Raw genomic sequence first — 21,040 nt, forward strand, 5'->3', positions numbered from 1 at the left:
TACTGTAGGTACCGTAAAAACACAATAATATTTAACGTGAGGAATAACAACACCTATATACTTTCTTAGTCAGTGCTAAAATAGTTAATAACTTTTATATTATTTCAAAGATATTCTCAGGAATATTGTAGGTGCGTTACAATTATCTGGATATTCAGGAAATTTTGAGATACCCAGAGACAAATGCGACAAATGAGTGGTAGGCTATAATATTATTATGATTTGCATTCTTATCTGTGAAATAATAAAAATATGTAAATAACAATAGCGAATAAAAAAATATTTTATTCATTTATTATTTTTTAATACAAATAATTTCACTAATTGCAATTAAAACCGAATGCTTCACTTAATCATTGCAGAATGCAGGTCAAATAAATGACTTGACAATGCACGTCCATTCTAAATATTTTTTTCATGCATTGACTTATTCTAACAGCTATTGGTTTAAAAAATAGATGCATTTACAATACAAATTAAAAATAGCTTTACACATACTATGTTTATATTATATAATATTTAACCATGTCCGATCCTAATAGTTTCGTATCCTATTTTTTACGAAAAAGGAATGTTAGCCACTTGCTCAACATAGGTAATATTATTGTTAGGTCTATACACTAGGTCCAAACATACATTGAATAACATGTGAATTTTTCCAGACCCGGGATTTGAAACCAGGATCCACGACCAGTATATTACCGACGCGTATCCGCACGGCTTGGGCCTGACACATAAGTAGTTTATTTAAATTCAGAATATTTTTTTTAATATATTAAAAATACAATTCAAATAAACCCATATATAATTTAATCGTATTCCTCAAATTAATATAAGTTTGCTTTATTGTTGTATTGTAAGAAATGTGGTAGGAAATGTAAAATATCTTGTATACCTAAATTATTGTATGTATATTATTCTGTTTGAATAAATTTATACTATGTCATTTATAAAATACGTACTGGGATTTTTTTTATTTCTTCATAACTAACCGCGAAATTGAACATCCTGTCTGAGATTGCAGTTGGTAAAAGGGTTAAAACTATAGTATTTCTGAAAAACTATAGTACAGGAACATTCATTTTTCGTCTCGAACCCTTAAAAATATGGTATTTTTGGCATATTTGCGTAAAATCATAGTATTTAATATTTTTCGCGGATTCAAAATTATAGTAGGTACTGTAATATAACCTAATTTTAATACTATCTACCGAGGGTACTTGATGAAATTTGATTTTTAATTTTAATGGATTTAAGCTTTGCACTATTTCATTTGTGTCGGTTTTTTGCCAGCCGGGTTTCACCTTTCAGCATTTTCAGGCACTATGTACACTCGCCAAAAGGAAAATACACACTGACAACAAATACAGTTAATTTTAACTTATATTATGAATACAACAAAGTTGATGAAAACGTTATCACCTACCGATTGAGTTAAGGATTACAATAAAAATAATAACAAACAATAGTAATTATGAATAGTTGAAGTATATTTGTAAAAATCCTCTATCACTAATAATACAATCATTAATAATAGATCATTAGATAATAATCAATAACACCAGTTCTATTACTACATTCAAGGGGTGTATAATGTTCAAATACTGGGAAAACAAAGGCAACCCATTGGAAGCATAATGGAGTTAACTAATGTGATATTATATCAATAATATCAGTCTTTAAAAAGTTATATTAATTAAACAAATATTCTAACATGCTCCTTTTTTATTAATTTTTATATAAAACATCCACAAATAAGCCCACCGGTTGGCCCATTGAAATCTCGTGCTTGGAATATCGGACCGCCTCCAATTTTTGATCGTTACAGAAACGAAGTTAAAAAATTGTTACAGTTTTTGTACCATGTTCGATCATAATAAGGTCATATGGGCCTCCACAAACTTGGGTTTGTATTAACAAATTTAATTTTTACGAAAAATTTTAATAGTGAAATATAAAAAATGAAGAATTTTTATACATTAAAAGTGACCATAGAGAGTTTTTTCCACCTCGTGTTTTGTGGCATACGAGGTATTGTTTTCTAATGAACAAAATACAATATTGCACACTTTATAGTAAAAAAATACATTTTTCTCTATTATTCTATAAGCTGGTGTGCCGCGATACGATGCTAGGTGTGCCGCGGAGCATTGCTTCAAAAAAACCCAAATAATTTTATATATTATACAATACTTATTTAATAGCCAAATTTTTGTACATGGCTGGTAATAAATACATTTCAGCACCTGCATGAACTTAATAAAACAATGGAATTCGAAAAACCAGAAGGGTGCAAAATCTTACACTCTCTGGCGACATCTGGAGCGCTTATTCATGATTACATCCTTCACCAAAGATTGATGATGTATCAGATCATTTATGTATGTTTTTAATGTATTTAAAACAAAACACTGAATTAGTAAATAATACATCAGAATTCAAAACATCCACAACATAATATTTAAATTCAAAGAAGAACTGCTTCTAATCAAATAAGTTACATGATTATTATATTAAAATACAAAGCAAGCATTAGTCTTAGAAAAGTAAACATAATGTTAATACGAAGGTGGGTCAATAAGTCCTTAGAAAAGCCGACAGGTGGCGCGACTAGTACTGTAAGCGGCTTGTTTTCATGCAGCGGCACTACCGATTCAGTATGCTGCGAAGTTTCAATCAGATTGGTCGGGTTGTTGTGTGTTTCTCGTACATAGTACACGTACAAAGTAAATAATAATCCGCTTTCAACTTCATGTATTGTATAATGGAAACGAATGCTCAGGATCGAATTCATCATAGAGCTTAAGGAGCTGCTATCCAAAGTCTGCAAATTAGTAGGGCACCCGAAATCCACGAAAAAACCTTGCGGCAAAATCATGCGCAAATTTGTTAACTTTTCGATTCTAGAATACGAGTAAAGTGCATTATTTACAAACGTTCAAATCAAATCAAAATCAAAGATTCTTTTCAAGTTTCTATACGTACTTATTTGCATCTATATTTCAAAGACAAAAAAACATTGTGGTGCACGAATTACAAATTACTTGCAATATTACTATTGACCATAACGATTGAATGGAAAATGTTAAACACAAAAATTATATTTGCAAACGTAGTCTTAAATATTGAAATAGTGGGTGATTTTGCGAATTATTAAGAAGATAAGTATTATTTAAAAGAAATGTTATAAAATATGATTTGGGGCCTCCGATGTGTATTAGCACAAGCCCTCTTCACGTACGAATTTGGCCATGAGAATACTATAGTATAATAGCCGAGAATAGTATAATAGCCCCTGGTTGTAAAAATTGGTTAACATCAAAATGAGTCTGCGCGGTGTAGTTCGTTTTTTACCGGCTGGCTTGCCACTATCGTTCTACTAAACAGGCGCAGATAAAAAATAAATTCCAACTGTCGCGTGAAAATTTAGAAGCTTCCAAACTTTTTTTATTCATTAATACAATCTTGTAAGTTGCATGATACTTAATACTTTGGCCGCAATAATACTTACTGTCAGCAGTGAATCCATGAATTTATAAATGTGTTATTAGTTACAATAAAGCCACGGAAGTATTTTATGAAGTAATCAAGTATTCTAAAATCGAAAGTAAAAATGCAAAACATATAGGTATTATACAATCATTAAGATACTTGAACGATTCTTGGAAATATACATTCAATTAAAAGTAATGTTGGGAAATGCCAAACACCCAGATTACAAAGGTCAATAAGATAAAAATGTCAGTATAATATTATAAAACGTATGTTCTAAATAACTTATTATTTAGAGTTATCTGAACATTATTAATCGTAAAACATAATTAATATAATATTAATTTTAAAATATCTTTATTTAATTGGTTGTTTAAAACAATATCCACGATGGATAAAAAAGTATTTGACAAAGGAAATAATAAAAATAAAGACGTAGAAAATTATAGTGGCATAAGACATATTATTATTCCTGAACATGTATCAAGTATCAATAGAAAAATTAATATAGTCTTGTGGGTTTTGTGTCGATATATGTTGGTATGATAATAATTGGACCCAATGCTACACTTACATTTTCTAATCTTTAACTTTAATATTCATCAAAAGCTTTTTCAATGTACTTATCACAATTTCCGCAGGCGATGTGGTCCAAAATTATGAAAGTAAAGCGCGTGTGTATAAATTATTATATAGCAGCTATCATGAAAAATAAGTATAGTGATAATCTTTATAATATCGAAAGGATTAATGACGTAACCCTTATTTTTTCAACATAGGTTTCATTGGATAATAAGGATGTACACGACTAAATACACGTTGTGTCCAAGGAATGTAAACTGCAAATTCCAATTTATTATCTAAATTTATTAGCAATTAAAATTCAGATAGCTGTTTTGTTATTTTGCGTAGTTAATATTTACGATACCTATTATTTTAAAATTAAGGAGAGAAAGGCGAAAAAGGGGGAATAGGAATTGATTTGGCAGCACTCATAAAAATAAAGGACAGTTCAGTTGATGGAAATGAGGAAAATGTAATGGTATTTTTTTCTATAGATATTATCCGATGTATTTAGTTGCATGCGATGACCGAACCGTAATGTGTCTGCTTATAAATCCATGAGTCTCGGGTTCGAATCCCGGGCATGGAAAATTCACATGCCATTCTTTTTTCAATATGTGTTTGGACCCAGAGCATGGAACTATTAAGTTGAACAAGTGGCGAACATCCATGTCTCGTAAAACAAAAATCCGTAATGAAACCTTTTCACGCGACTACCCAGATCCATATAGGATTGTAGAGCCAATTAAAAAAAATAGTTACATCATATTATAATATCTTATTTCATAATTTAACATAATACTGAATGCTAATACAAAGTTATATTAAAGTAATAAAAAGTATTTGATTTAATAAAAAGCGTTACCATTTTACACCATGGAGCATAATACTCGTATTATAATATTTTCACAATATGAAATAAAATACCTACCTACCTTAACATCTTTAAGATCTTAAATATTATTAGAATAACAAATAATATAATTTACTGTCATAATCATATAACTACCTAATTAACTTTTATTTTTTTATGATAACTACATAATTTGAAAATCGAATACAGTCCTAAATACATACCTACAAACTTATCTGGGGAATGGTCAAAAATGACATTACAAACGCCATATTGAAAAACGTCATTCGAATGTCAGATTTTGCCAGTTGATTGGGTAGTTTTCAACAGTGGCTCCCCCGTCTCATTCTCCAGATAAGTTTGTAGGTTTGTATTATATATTTTATATAGTTTGTATTATATATATTATAGTTTGTATATAATGCTAACAAATAAGAAAATGTAGCAATTGTGGAAATTTGTCTGGTAAATAATGTTATTTCAACGGTAGTAATATGACATGTGCTCCCGTTTTATTTTATTTAGATATACATATATATATACTTAACCAATATAATTATATAGTGTTCTACCGATACTCACGTATGTTTTTAAAATATCAAATTTTAATAAAAGAGAAATCCAATAACAATAGACATAAGGCATGGAAAGGTTCATGTTGGCAATAACGCGGAAAGATGAAAAACAAACCATGCAGACGAGAGTATGCAATGTAAATAAAGTCACCAAGCTCATAAAATAGCAATAGGTCAGACATCAGTCAGTAGTCACACGGTGTTACCAAATCAGCACTAAATATCTATAATGTTATGCATAATAGATTGGCGGTGAACTCAAGAAGTAATAATATATTATATTCAATAGTTTGAGCCCAACTATTGAATATGATATAGGTAATACGAGATAAATTTGAGAAGGGAAAAATAGTATTTTATTCACACTGACTGCCCATTTAATTATTTTTAAATTTATCTGGTGATACATCTTTATCTATATCAATAATAATAACCGACAATTCAGTAATTGCAGACACGCTTGCATCATTTGTACAAATCTAGTATATGTATGTTATCGTACAAAGCCGCAAATCAAACTTTAAAACTGTTCCAAATTCAAAACACGAGTGACCAATTTGAATGAGACGAAATATGCAATCGGCTAAGAGGATCTTACAAAATATACTCCAACCACGCAGTTTCGACCGTTGGAGAAAAGTATTCACTCAACTCAGTACCGAACTGGTCAAACATCACACAGCTTTTTAGAGTTGTTGGGCTATAAGTGCAGCAATCCAATTTGTTGCCATGTTATACAAATTGTTGAACGTTTTAAATTTGAATTTCAACTAAAACCAATTCATTCAATGCTTCAGATTCATACTCTGTTCATTTAAAGTTTTCATCGATAATAGAAAATAGTTAAATCATACCTATATTAGTAGCGTTTTGCAATGTCACTTACTACAAATAATGGTTATATACGCATATGTATATAAATATAATATGGTTATGTGTGTGTAGGTATATGTATGGGATATATATCATCATCATCAAGCTGAATCTATCCACTGCTGGATGAAGGCCTCTTCCACTTCTCTCGGTCCTGCGCATTGTGTTGCCACGTACCTCCGCATAACTTTATCATTTCATCGATCCAACGGCCTCTAGATCTACCTTGCGGACGTTTTGTACTTCTTGGATACCACTGGATGACTAGATTTGTCCAACGATTGTCTCTTCTTCGAGCTATGTGTCCAGCCCATCTCTGTTTAAGGGTTTTAATAAACTCTATTACATCGCAAACCCTCGTCTGCTTCCTTATCCACTCATTCCTCTTTTTGTCTTTTCGCGTTATGCCCAGCATCCACCTCTCCATACCACGTTGTGCTACTCTAAGTTTCTGGATGTCTCTTTTACTTAAGGTTCATGTTTCACACATATGTGGTTACGGGAAGCACACACTGGTTGAACACTTTGCGCTTTAGGCACAGTGGAAGGTCACTTTTGAAGACATTATTCAGTCGGCCAAAAGCACTCCAGCCTAGCTTTACTCTGCGAACAATTTCATCAAATATACATCCATGTATAGACACTAAGCTTGTTGTCCCAGATAGATGTATCTTTTCACCTGTTCGAGCTGAGTGCCATTAATGAGGATCTCTTTTTGGCCCGCAAAGCAGTTCAACATGACTTGTCTTTGTTACATTTATTTTCAAACCTAATTTGTTACTTACTTCAGCGAGTTCCTGCATTCTGCTTTGGAGGTATTCTAATTTATATAATACTATATATGTATATATTTATAATTATATGTCATCATCATCATCAGCTGGGATCAATCCACTGCTGGATGAAGGTTTTTTCCAGCTCATCATATTCTTTTCACTAGTATTCGCTGCCACGTATACCCAACGAACTTTATGAGTTCGTCTATCCAGCGGGTTTGAAGGTGTTTTGTGGCCATCTAGGACCACACTAATACATTAATGTATCACACCATTTGCAGAGGAACATGTCCAGCCCTTTGCTATATAATCTGTTTAACGCCCTTTGCCACACTGCTACATCGCGTACTCTCGTTTGCTTCCTTAGCCATCGGTTACTTTTGGGTTCTTTCCGCATTATGCCCAACATGCACCTTTCCATACCACGTACACATATAATTATAGGTATACCTATATTTCAATAGATGCCATGACTGTGGAGAGTAGAGAGTATCGTTAACGGTATTTAAATGATTTTTTTTTTTAATTATCAATAGCCATGTCCTTGTTTTTTCGTACAAGGTGGTTGTTAGTAATTTTGAACAATCATAAACACCCAGGTTTTGAGAAAAACACATGAATTTTGTATCCTCACCGGGAATCAAACCCAGAAGTCTCGAGTGAAAGGCCAGTGCCTTACGCACTGCACCTTCATTAAATGTATTATCGGGCTCCGGACATTTTTGGTCATATATCTGGCAAAAAGAATGACAATCTGACAAACTATTGGTATTTGGCTAATTTAAATATTGTTAAGGACAACAAAACCTCTTCTTACAAAAACGGTTTTGACTCCGGATTATCACAGCAACCAATTTTTGAGTGAACATAGTGGCTTCAATGAAGATAATCTTATCAACTTTCCAATATGCACACAAAAAGTAAGAGTAGCTCTAGCTGGTCCACCCGGCATTCAGACCTGCCTGCCACAAAGACTAATTTTGTTTCATTAAAAAAATGCGGAATCAAACAGGAAACATGAAAATCTTTTACAATAGTTTTGTTTTATTAGTCTGTTTTCCGTGGTTCTCTATCCCATAGACACGTCGTAATAATATAAACGTGGAGCACACTTGAGAGCGTGACGATTTCTGACTTTGACTTTGAGACATTCTCAGTTATAAAAAATTACAAGATAAAAAGAACTTTGTATATACAACGTTTTTAAATTTTCTGTTGAATTATTATGCTCAATATGCTCAAACATGTACTTGATATGAAGTAAATAAAAAACAAACAAACACATATAGAAATATTGAATAGTAAAATGTCATTTTGATTTCCATAGTAACGCACGTATATATTAATAATTTAGTTGCTTAGACGACCCAGTTAGCAACCAATAATAGTGGATTGGATTACGGATTTCTTCCGAAATAACTTTTCATACAAAAAAGAATTAACTTAAAATGAATTCAATTCTACAGATGGCTAAAAATATATAAAAAATGCATTGGCATCGTGTTCTGATATATTCTAAAAGTTTCAAATGTCTAGCTAGTCAGGAAGTTAGTTAAAAATCGATCGCAAGATTTGTACCGAACAAATAAGAATACGAGTTAATAAAAACATTGTAAAAATGCTGATTATTCGCTTCAGGCCATTAACTTCAACTTTAATATTAATTGATGTTTATGTATCTTTAGTAAAATTATAAATAATTAAATGTCAAAGACTTGTCAATCTGTATGATGAGCTTTTAGAAATAATTTTCTCTCGGTACTGCCCACCGGTTTATTTACCCATTATTAGTACTAATAACATCAAAGCGTAAAATTCATCTGTTTTACACAATATAAATAAAACAAACTCATTAGACTAAAATAATTTAAATGGAATCAGTTAATTAGCCGAAATCAAAATGATATTTTCATGTCTGTTTGATTCTGTTATTCGTTTCATTAAGTCTGAATTTTCTTTGAAATGAATTAGTTTCAAAAAAAACTTTATTTTATGCTAATAATTTGTTTCGTAGGTACCTGTTTGTGATTAGAATATCATTTATTTTCAGACTTACAACTTCTTTTTCAATTTAATATCTACTTTGTTAATTTAGCATGACTGCAAGAACACTCGTAATTTAAAAGCTTTCATTAAATTAAATTAAACAAATAAGCTCGCACTCACAGTGCCCGAAGTAATAAAGCGCCTGTCTATTAAACCGTGTGTCGTGGAATCAATACTACGCTTGGGAAATAATTTATTTATTATTATTATATTACGAGTATATTGAAATAAATTGTATGTTATGTTGATCCACTGCAATAATCCTTAAAGGTTAAATTGAACGAATGGTTAACAATAATAATTCATCGTGCAAAGAAGCTGTTAAAACAGTAATCAATCTGTGGAGGCTCATATTCTCCGGTTGGCCGCAAAAACGGTTTTTCTTTTTAAATATAATATATTCAAAATTATTTTAGTAAATGTCAATTATTTGTATGAGACAAAGCAGGAGATGGATAATAACTATGTACATTGTCTTAATGGTAATCATTGGTACTCACTATTGTCACTAATACTACTTTAGTATGCAAATAGCGAGTTCTAAAGATTAGTACTAAGGCCGTGGAAAGAACCCTATAGATTGCATTGTGTATGAAGTTTGAACCAATACTACGTAAAAAATAGCAACTTTACATCTAATATATCTATATAAATATATATCTGTAAAGATATCTCATAGATTCAAATACGACAAATGCGATTTTTTTTCTAGCTAATTCGTGAAGAAAGAAACCAGCGTAGACGACATGGATGCACTGAAAAGGTGGTGGAGAGACACGTGAGTAGATAAAAGTGGCAAAGAAGTTTAAATCTTGAGTTAAACTGTAGCTTCGTAAAAAGAATAAAAAACTATCAATAATTATTTTTTTGGAAAATTCTACCATATGAATTAAAAAATAAAACATACAAAATTTGAAAACACATATGGGAAATATATATTCATTGGATGCAAAAAATACGATACCCAGCAGAATTCGAACCCGCGTCTTCCGAAATTCACGTCCACGTTCTGTTCCGATAGTTAATTTTGTCACAATTAGGTAGGACATATTATATAACATGGCGGTCAGAGTACATAGGCGTGAATCACAGGGGACGCGGGTTGGAAACCCGCTGGGTGTCAAAAAGATTTTCTCTTATAGTTATATTTTTCTCAGAGGTGTTTCAAAGTATGCATGCTCAGTTAAGAATGTTACAATCTTAATTTTTGTGTATTATTTGTTGAATAAAAAAAAAGTTTAAAATAACATAAAATATTAAATTAAATATAATACGTTACATTAGAAACCTGTATAGTGAATTAACTATAAATTACGTTTAAAACGTTGCTGATGCGAAATAAGCTGGCATTTTTAATCCAATGTTTACATAATGATTGCGTATAATTATTTTACTCAACCCCTACATATACAGCGTAATCGTTTTGGTAAATACTATTTAACAATATGCATGGAATGGAAAATTTTCAATAATTAAGGGCCGATGTTTAGTGTAAACGTCAAAAATGAATAATTTGGTGTTTCTTTGAGACCTATGTCTGAAGAATCGAATTTACTTTGTAGGATACATATATGTATACATATAATAAATATGTAGATTAACAGTAAAAACTAAATACAGGTTGTAACTAATAGGTCTTGTCTGTGATAATTATTATTTTAATAATGACAGTTAACTTTATTCAGTTGGTAGTACTGACTACTGGTATTCATAGACAAAATACAAGAATTTTATATGGCTATAAGAGAAAATAATATTATGTGGCTATTATACTAGATTATTAATAATATAACAATCCACATAGTAACGGAATTGAAACAATATATTAGAATATAATACGTTTCATATCTTTATTCATTCCAGAAATCAACATTTTTACGATCGTAAAAAATATATTAATACCATAATAAAATATTATTGTAAACGTCTCTATTTAAAACTGAGAATTAAGTTATTTTTGATAAATTAGATCTCAGTGATTGTAGCTAATTTATTAATAAATATTATCACATAGTTTAATTATCCGACAAACTTCCCATTGAACATTGCAATTGACTTTCACTTTTGACTTGACTCAACACTTTGATTTTTATATTAATTGTCAATGGCTTAAAATACAATTAATAATTTTATAACGTCAAAAGTGTACTAAATTTCTTTCTAAACAAGTTTACTGGAATCATTCTACAGTAGCACCATGGGATGGAATAAGCGATTTTTACAGTTGTATTTATATTTTTTGCTACAATGACTGTTTCAATACTATCAAATAGTACAATAAAACTAAAAATAACTTTTTTCGGAACTACGGTGCTACTGTAGATTGATTCCAATATAAATGTGTGCCTAGTTTTAAAATTATAAACGTTGTAATACACTAAACAGACAAAATACAATTAATTATCTTTCAGTGTCTTTGATTTACTTCCAGTTTCAGAACAGCAATAAAATTAGCAGTTTTCATGTATACATAATAATTATATTTGCTATTATACTTATAAAGCTAAATATCATGCCTAAAATGCTATTTCTTGTCTAGAATAATTATTTTAAATAGTTAACTACCTAACCGCCATACCTCATAAATTATATAGATTTTCTTTCTCAGTTAGGATAAAATAGCAACGGGGGATGTAGCGCAAAAAAAGCAGTTGGGACGTCCTAACCTGCCAACGCTTTATTTCCAGGTCTCATTTGGTTTTTTTACACATTTCATCCCTTTGTGTTTATTTTTTTCGTTGCCGGATTGGCTTCAGTGTTCGCAAATTGGATTTATGTTCAATTTGCTGGCGATTTGAATTGCAAATTGAATTCGTTACGTAATGGCAAGTGGCCGGTCCTGAGTTGCAAGATGGACCCGTGTAATGCGAAACCGCTGGACTGAAAAAATAACATTTACTCTATTTTTTTCAAAGCTCAGTTTATATGTTAACTCGCGGAAGCTTTCAATGAAAACGCAGCCTCGGCAGAGTGGTTTAACTCACATCCACATAAAGTTTGCCTTGTAAACTTTTCTTTTATTACTTTTGTGTTTCAGAATTATTTACGCATATCAGCTAAAAAAAACGTAACGTTCTTTCAACCTAAAAATAATTCTGCTTATACATCAAATGTATTAAACCGAAATCGGGATCATCATTTTGTTAACTCCGAATCAATGCTGTTTCAAAGTTTGAAATTATATTATACTTTCTAATCAGAAAGAACGTCATGTCTATTATGTATGCATTATTAAAATAATATTAAGTCAAATCGATGAATGCAAAATATGAGATAAATAAATCAAGTTGATTAGTGGTGATACTTTATGATGATGATAGGATTTTTGATAAAATTTAAAATACCCCATGATTTATGACACTATTCTAATTCACGTAAATAACACTGAATGATACTGCCATTTTTTATAAGTTGTGTATACCTATCGTAAAATTAAATCATCATTATAGGTGGAGTGTATGTATTTTCACTATTTTTATATATCTTTTACGGACATCCATTAAATTGACCCTTTTTTTAAAATCAGACCCTACTGCACTTTGACTGTCTCAAAAGTTGGCCGAAATTTTGCTAAGAATATAAATAATTGTTATTCATTTATTTTTTGTTTATGTCAACGCTACATTTTCATATACGTTTATAATCTCGAAGATACCCTTCCTTCTTTCAAATTAATACATCAAACTGAGTTTAAGCATGTATCTTTTGCGGTGTTGTTAAAATTTCTGTGAAAATAAATATGTTTGGCGGGTTGCCAACCATACAGAATTTGTTCGTTTCTCATAAATACATCAACATCCAAATTGAAATATTACTTCGTGGCTCTATGTGTAGCCAGAGATTGGCAATGATTACAAGCGTAAATAATATTGAATAAAAAGACGAAGAATACCCAAAAGTCGATAATTCCCTATACTTAAAAAATGATATCCAGAAACAATAAACTTAATGGAGAAATTGTTTTCTATGTCTTGTTTTAAGTGTGTGCTAATTTTATTTTCAATTTTAATATGTTTGAAGAACTGTTAGTATATGTGTACTAAAGAGCCTCATGTGGCTTGTGAGCCAAAGTTTTCCAACTGCTAGTCCAAATAGAGACAACAGGTTTCAACAACAGTACTAACGTAAGTTAATTTTAGTATCATTATTTGATTCGTAAAATAAATATGTTTACGGAAAATCTATTTTATATACCAATTATGTAATCTATACTTACTTATATACTCTGTAATAAATGTGATTTTAATATTTTCCTCGTGATCAACGATTTTACTGTTTACAAAAGTTTTAAAGTATAATATTTTTGTGTGTCCTTATCAGTTGGTTTTTCCGCAATTACTGTAAATCTAATGAAGGAAAATTGATACATACTTACATATTATGTGGTAAAAATCTAATAGCATTTCATTTAATATCTTAAATAGTAAAAAAATTACTAGATGAAAACTATCAGTGAAGTCTCATGTTGGGATAAGCATCAAAAAGCACTAACTAGTTAGTCTTATAAATATTACTTACAAACAAAAATTTAAACATAAAAAAAATATTGATTCAAATAAATGCAAAATTTTGTCTTTTTACGAGTATTATAATTACCTAATTTACCTACCAATATAAAATATGATACTGAAAATATCTATTACTTATTTTCTTTTATATACTCTACTTTTATATACTACTTTTATAACATTATTTATTCATGTGTTTCGCGCAGAAAAAAATCGCAATTGAATGCTATAAAATATAATTTTCTAGTGTGTTTTTGATTTTCTTACCATTTTATAAATGTTACCGTAAACATAAAAAATAAATCAAAAAAACACGCAAATAAAAATCTCAATTATTTCTGTGTAGTTAAAAATCGGACTAAAAAACACACGCTGTTATAATGCTAGTAATAACAAGCTATTATGCATTGCAAGTGAGCACTTAAAAGCGTAAGCAATCAACGTATTTGTATAGTTTTTTTTCAAACAAATTTTTATACAGCTTTCACGGTTAGTTTTTTATTATTTCGTTCCCATTTCTTTGAGTTAATACTATCGTACACTAAAATACACTGCATTGTAAATAACAATAAGTAAGTAGTTAGATTGCTTACTAAATACATATTTATTAGAAGCATATCCTGAATTTTTTTAATGTTTAATTCATCACACACAACATACATGTATATTCTTTATAACGTACTTGCATTTTAATTAATTATTTCTAGTTAAAATCTTAACGAGGTGGGTACTCCAGCGAAAACAACAAAGAGAGAGACCAATAATGAAATGAATTGACTGTTTGAAAAAGATTGCAAAAGGATGGCAAAGTATGGAAATCGGAGAGGACTGACGAGGAATAGGAGTCTGTGGATGACGCTTATAGAAATCCCGTCCTGAATATAGCATAGATAAAGATGAAGATTTATATGTAGGTTATCAAATAATACTAAAACATATTAAAGTATAATTTTACGGTATATAAAAGACATGTCCAATACGTAGATCGTGATAAATCGGTCAATTGTACTTGATTCGTATTGTATCACTCACGTCCTGCCGTAAGATTTAATGAGAGAAAAGATGATGAAATGTTTCTTCGTGTTTTATTTTGAAACTTCATTTAATCTTAAAGTTACATAGTAAGCTTTTTGTATAGTAGGAGATTAATTTGATGATGAGTGCAATGAGTGACCAAAATGATACCAAAACTTAACTATTTATTTGTGAAGCTTTAAGTGTTGTTATTTAATTTTTAAAGCCTCAATTCTCCAGCCGAATAAAAAACTTTTTTCTAAGTTTAAGAATGAAAATGCATATATATTGTAGTTTTTTTATACTAGATAGTAATATATAGCCTTAGATCAATTAATTAATTTAATAATGATCAATACGTATTGTTTCGTCCACTTCAATGGGACTTTATTAACTGATATAAATATATATATTTATACTTACAGATTTAAACAAAAAAAATATTTGTTGAACGCATGAACGTTAATCGATATAATGATTATAACTGTCATCAATTTATTGGTTGTGTTTTAAATTTTAAATATTCTACCAATGTTTGCTACCAATACTCACATAATATGCGTGTGAAACATAAATTTTTAATGTGAGATGCATCCAAAATTTACAAATAGCACAACGTGGCATGGAAAGGTGCATGTTGGGTATAACGCTAAAAATCACAAAATAAACCAATGGATAAGAAATCAGACAAGAATTCATGATGTGACAGAGGTCGCTAAGCAGATGAGGGCTAAATATGTCACTTGGCGAGTGGACACCCGCTGGACAAAAGCCGTCATACAGTGGTACCCAAAAAGCACTAAACGTTTACACGTATGACTTAAAATCCGCTGGATAGACGAACTCATAAAGTTCGGTGAATGTATGAATAGAGTGGATGGAGCTAAGGGAGGCTTTTATCCAGTAATAGATGAATCTTAGCTGATGATGTTGATATATAGCCATGGCGTGGTGGATGATGATGAAGAAGTCTAAGATGGATGCAGGAGAAAGTTTTATTAGGCGTAACGGTCAGTATAATAGTATGTTACAGTAGTTACGTTACAATACTTATAATACGGGTCCGAAGTCCGCATCTTGGTACAATGAGATGTTGTGCGGGACTATACGGAGAATGAGATTCTAACTTATATTCGAGTTATATGTCTTTGACATATTATTAGCTATTTATACAGACAAAATAATATTCTTTTCATTATAACTTAGTAAATAATTATATTGATCGAGTCAGCGACTAAAATGGCATTTGCACCAATGGACATCCGTGTATTTGACTATTGTATAAAATATAGATATCGCGGAAATAACAATCAAATAATATTTACTAACTTTACTATAATTTGACACTACGGAAATGTCTTTAATTTCACCGATCAAATATCTGATGATAGTTATAAATAATATGGTAAAATTAATACTAAAAATATAATTAGAAATAATAAGTATTTTTTTAGTATAATAGATCATATTACATTATATAGTTTGTACTATATAATAGTAAACAATGAACACGATAATAAAAAAAATGCAAAAAGCGATCTATTATTTCTATATCCCAGTTGTTCCGTGTGATCGACGACAGTCGGACGTCTCCAATAACGAGATAGCGAGTGTTTACAAATTAATAATAACCAGTTGTGCGTGCGGCGTAACAATAAATTATTGTTACAAAGTTGTTTACATTTAAGTGTCTCTGACTACAGGGGCGCTTATTAAAAATCAAAAAAATACAACGTTGCCAGCAATGGATCACCAAAAAGAAACCCAACAAACAATGTCGTATGCATCAGTTGCTCAAAAAATGCAGTTTCCGAAGAAGGAGCAAGCCATCGTTCTAGATGCTATCGATGGCATCTCTATACGAGAATACACGCTATCGATCGGGAATAAGGTAGGTCCATGTCATATAAGATATGTATCAAGGATTTCCCAGGGAAGAATATGTATATACTTGAGTAGTGAAGAACAAGCAGATAAATTAACAGAAAATAAAGAAACAGTTAAAATTGGAAACCACATACTAGAAATCAGACCGCTGATCACCAAATCAAAGAGGATAATAATATCAAACGTGTGTCCTATAATCCCACACAGCGTTTTGGAATCAAAACTCAATGACTTAAAGATAAAGACTACCTCACGTACCACAAGCATCAGAGCTGGTATTAACGAACCGGGTTATGCACATATTTTAATTTTCCGGAGACAGGTTTATGTAAACCCAGAAGACACAATAAAACTGCCAGAGTCAATGCAAATAAATTTTGATAATACCCTGTACTGGATTTACTTCTCCACCGAAAAATTGACATGCTTTATTTGCAAAAAAGAGGGCCATCTGGCCAAATATTGTAAAACAACTGGAAATAATGAACCTCACACTGTACAATTGCCTGACTCTCTCAATGTACCAAAGGTGTTAACCTTTCTTTCGTTAGAGAGAGAAAACACACTCCAGGTGGATGAACTAGCCGCAGATATAGAGTCGGACAACTCTATTATCAACAAGGATACGCCAATCGGTTCAAAAAGGCCGTTGACCAGTCCAACTGATATCAGCAGCATAGAATTTGAATTTGAAGATACAGTGAAAAGGAATGCAATCACACGCATTCCTGCACTCCAACAGACACCAAAAAATTATCCACTGAGGATACAAATGAACTTTTGTTACCTGCCAAGGAACATGTTGAAAGTAATCGTCATAGATTTTCCATCGATTATGAAACATTACTCAGTTTCCTTGTGAAAACACATGGAAATCCCAATACCGAAATGATTGCTAATGAATTTACTACTGATATAGAAGCTCTTAATAACATGCTAACAGAAATCTATAGTCATTTAAAAGAACGCAGCATTAAAAGTCGCATAACAAGGACCAAGAAAAGACTCAGTAATCCACAATTAAAAGTTTCCAGTGAAGATATTAGTTCGTTGGAAGGACAAGAGGAACAATAACATAATGCATAATTCCAGCAACAAAGTTAACCAATTTATTCAATCTGATATACGTATTGTTTTCTGGAATACAAGAAGCATTCTTAATAGACTAGAGGAGCTTAGAGTGATGCTAGATGAAATTGATATTTTTATAGGCGTGGAAACATGGTTAAACGACACCATTTCTCACATAGTTATTAGCTTCCCAGGTTTTATGGTGCTTCGGCGAGACAGGACGTACGCCAGAGGAGGAGAAAATCTTGGGAAAGAAAAAGGAACACACTACTATCAAAACTTTTATAGTAGATCTCCTAAAACTTGGTTTAGTAAACATTGTAAAATAAAGCGAGATATAATAGGGACAATAGCTAGAAGCAAGACAGGGCATTACAGTCTCAACGAATCATTGTACAAAATTAAAGTGGTAGATAGCCCTCAGTGTCAGTGTGGACATCCCACTCAAGATCTTAACCACATTGTCTGGCAATATGATGCCTATGACCTGGAGAGAGAAGTGTTATTGAATAAGTTGGGAAAATGCAGGTTATACCTCCTTTTACGATTAATTCGTTCCTGGCAAAACCAAATATTTCAGTTATGAAAATTGTACATGAATTTCTCCAAAAATGTAACGTAAATGTCTATTGTATAGTGTAACAAAAATGTAATTCTGTATCATTAATAATGTAACTATTTATTCCTGTCGTTAAAAAAATGTATGTATACTTTTGTAAACCATTGTAAAGCAGAATAGCCTTCCATTCAGAGAAGAGCTCAATTGCTTCCAAATAAAGAAAAAGAAAAAAAAAATTCTATATCCGTGAATGTAAAATACCTACATAATTTTTATTTCATTTTAAAAATCGATTTCAGAAAAGCTTCCTTCAATCGTGTTCTTCTCTTTAGAATCAAACGTTCAGAATTTGAATAACCTTCCAAGAAAATTTATGCGACGTACCATATACGTTTTAAATTGATAATATTTCCTGGACTAGCAAAGTCGCCGCTTGCTATTTCCGCACACCGTTTAGTTCATGCATGGCTGGGTCCACTGCACTGCACTTAACGTATGATTGATCGAGCATAGTCATATTTTTATTAAGTTAAACTCTGCAACCTTATTTTCATTATATCGTAACATATACACTGACACAATCAGAAAAAAAACTGTCCTTTATCTACGACGATGATTATTTATTGATATATAAACAAAAAATTGTGGACACAATAAATCATGAGATTTAGATTAAAAAATAACTGGTTCTATTGTAGCGCTTTTGCAGTGGACTATAAATTGAAGATGCTGGTAGATTACGGATCTAAAGGGGGGATAGGATGCCAGACACTGACTTTTTATGTTGAGAGGGCTGGCGCGCGCTTGAGTCGGTTCGGTGTTCACGCACTCGTGCACTGATATACGGACGGTTCGGATTGTCACTCTCACGGTTTCACTTGGTTTTTGATGATGAATGACGATGACAAGTTCAGGATGGATGATAGATGCGACGTTCGCTCAAACCGTATCAGATTTAGCGCAACGAAGGTCGAAAAGATGTGTTTTGTCTAAGTCACTCTGTGGTTAACGACGGCTTAGCTTTAACAAGCCTACACGCGCCTGTTGTCTAGATGTAACTGCCCGTAACGTCGAAAGGGTACTCGATGGACAAATCACTCTATATGCACAGCGGTCTACGAACAATTCACAAGTCCCAGTTAGCGACGGCTAGGCTATAACTAGCATGCACGCGTTCTTTTTCTTAAGGTCACTAAATGACATTCGCAACCACGGTCGGCGCTTGACCCGTAACTGCTGGTCGCTCTGGTCTTGCGACAATAATGATGAATTTGGAAGTAGGTTTGGGAGAAAATGAATGAAGGTCATCATAAGTGGCCTAACCAATATGTTTATTATAAGACATAAGTAGCAAATATTACCATCGGAAGAGAGAAGAAAAAAAATAAGCAATGTTAAAGAATAAAATCAAATTTCAAAAAACAGAATACACGACACATCATTGAAAATCTCTACTTCTTTAGGGAGTTCATTAATTAATCTCGTACCTTCGTTAATGGTGCCTATATGAATAACACAAGGAAACAGTTCTGATACAGAACAGGTATGGTTACAATCAATTGACGGACGCATATAAATTTAAATACTTCAGGATTATAAACCATCCCTCGTGACAGCAAGCAAAAATGTCTTACGAACATATTTATTAACGTACGACCCTTGAGTGAGTAAAAAGCAAGCATGCCTTGAATAAAGGCACTCAGAAAATGATCGTTTATCAGTAATTGTCGTAATCACTAGTTTCCACTGGGTAAAATGGATCAATCACAAACTACTTACAAATGCAATTTATGTGTGTGTGCTAATATAGTAGGTACGCATAATAAACTTACGATACAAAGCATAATAGGACAATAATACACTCGTAGTGCTTCGAAGACAATTATGATGATTTGCAATAACGGTTTTTATTGAAATTTTATTATACTTAAATAATAATATATTATTTTTCGAAATTTGTATGAGCAGACACATGTATCTATAAACCTTTTAATATTCATATCGTCACAATATAATATAATGTATAAATAAATGTAAATACATAAGCTGAATACCTGCATAAAGTAAGATTGGTATAATATAAGTTGAAAATTGTAATTGTTTTAGGTGTGTAACGTCTGTCGGAAAATAATTAAATTATACCGTGAAAAACTACTATCATATTCCTCATTACTTTAATAACTTCCCACAATAATAATAATATAAGTTCTAATATTGTATATTTTAATATCTATTTTTTGTAATGCTAATGACAGCAACACCATTTTCATTTGTTTTGTTCACCTGTCATCGACTTGTTTGTTATAATCTTAGATTATAGTTATAAAATTGGAAATGCGCAGGCGATCCATGCGTATTTTGGACCTAATTATTAGAATTGTATATTAAAAGATAACACATCAATCACTGTCTTAGTATGAACTGTTATTTATTTAGTTTTTATTGATCTTTGTATATCATAACAACGTTAATAGGTATATATTATTATATAACTATATATAATAATTTTCTTGTTAATATACCACTATTTTCTTTTAAAAATACCTACTTATATTTGTTTGATAAAATGGAAGAGATAAAATTTAATAAAGCGAAATATTTGGACAAAATAAATCAAAGCCGAAACCATCAAAATCAATTGATCAAAATAAAATTCGCTTCGCAAAGTTGTGGATTTTCAAAAGGCTCTATAAAGCAATTCGTCTTTTTTTGCTGCGACAAAAATCAGATTTTACGCAACGGCAGAGGTCAGAGACACCACATTCATCACGATGTCCAATAAAAATGTCATTTGAGCCTTTTTTCCTATAAAGGTTTTATAT

Source organism: Rhyacophila brunnea, unplaced genomic scaffold (assembly GCF_057557595.1).
Source record: "Rhyacophila brunnea isolate RB1 unplaced genomic scaffold, BYU_Rbru_1.0 scaffold_10, whole genome shotgun sequence".
Classification (NCBI taxonomy): Eukaryota; Metazoa; Arthropoda; class Insecta; order Trichoptera; family Rhyacophilidae; genus Rhyacophila; species Rhyacophila brunnea.